This window comes from Salarias fasciatus, unplaced genomic scaffold (genome assembly GCF_902148845.1).
Source record: "Salarias fasciatus unplaced genomic scaffold, fSalaFa1.1, whole genome shotgun sequence".
Classification (NCBI taxonomy): domain Eukaryota; kingdom Metazoa; phylum Chordata; class Actinopteri; order Blenniiformes; family Blenniidae; genus Salarias; species Salarias fasciatus.
In genome coordinates, this window is record NW_021941392.1 from 199,220 (window position 1) to 200,609 (window position 1,390).

A 1,390-nucleotide genomic window follows, 5' to 3' on the forward strand; every position below is an offset into this window, starting at 1 on the left:
TTTACGATAAGCATATTTCTTTATAGAACAATTTCTGTAAAGTTTTCAAGTTAAACTCTCTCTGTATTTTTTTTTTTTGACTTCTCTCCCTTGGAACCAACTGATACTGTTAAATATTTCGGTGTATGGTTGGAAAAAGACCTCTCCTTTGAAACACATATACACAACTACTAATAAACTCAACTATAGTCTCAGAACATTGTATCCATCTGTGAGCTGTTTTAGTTATCAGGTAAGGACAAGAAAAGCCAATCAGGTACTGCTACCTATTCTTGACTGTGCAGATGTTTTCTATTTTAATGCGACCTCCACCTGTTTACATTCTCTAGATGTGGCTTCTGACAGAGTCCGCTGCCCCTACAGGACACACCACTGCCTTTTATATGAGAAGTTGTCTTGGCTCTCACCGTCTGCTAGAAGAAACTATCACTGGTTGCTGTTTATCTTCAAATGCATCTACTTTGACTATCCAGAATATTTAAAGCAATGTCTTGTGCCGTATCATACTCCGTATAGCCTCCGACACACAGATCAGGTTTATTTTACAGTTCCGAGAACCAACAGTGTTTACAGAAGATCTGCCTTCAGTGTGAAAGCTCCTCAAGACTGGAACAACCTTCCTCCTCATATCAGATCAATAACTTCTCTATCAATGTTTCGACATGCTGTTTGCAAAAACTCCAAATCTGAGCAAGTTTTTTAAACTTCTTTTGAGTGAAAATGTCTCATTTTATACTTGATTTAAGATAAATGCACTTAAATATTATTTTACATCAAGATAGAAAGGCTTGATCTTGGAGAAAATTCTCTGAAATCAAGAACATTTTCACTTGTTCTATTGGCAGATTTTTTTTTTTTTACTAATTTCTAAGTAAAAGTATCTTAATTCCAGAAAATTTTAGCTTTTATTTAAGAAAGTTCAAAGTGATAAAATCATGACTTATTTTTTTAACAAAGCTGGCTGACTCGATGTGAAACCTGGCGGAAAGAAAATGCTGCTGGACACGCTGGGAAGAAGATGTGAGGAAATCTAGACTGAATCTGGATAGAGACACTGATGCTGAGTGACACAAAATGCAAAGAAAAAACGTGCAGTAACACAGTCCTCAAACTCAAACAATATCAGGGTTTATCGACATATATCGCTTTAAAATCAAAATGAACCAGCCGCTTTATTTCATTTTCTACATTTCATTTGGAATCAGATGTTTACATGGTCATTTTAAATGGAATTTAAGTTTTATTCAGAATTTATTCTGTCATGTGAACATGGCCAACGCGTGCACTAATTAAGGATCCATTATTTGTTCAGCAAACTGTGACCCACACGCACACTCACACACACACACACACACACACACACACACACACACACACACACACACACACA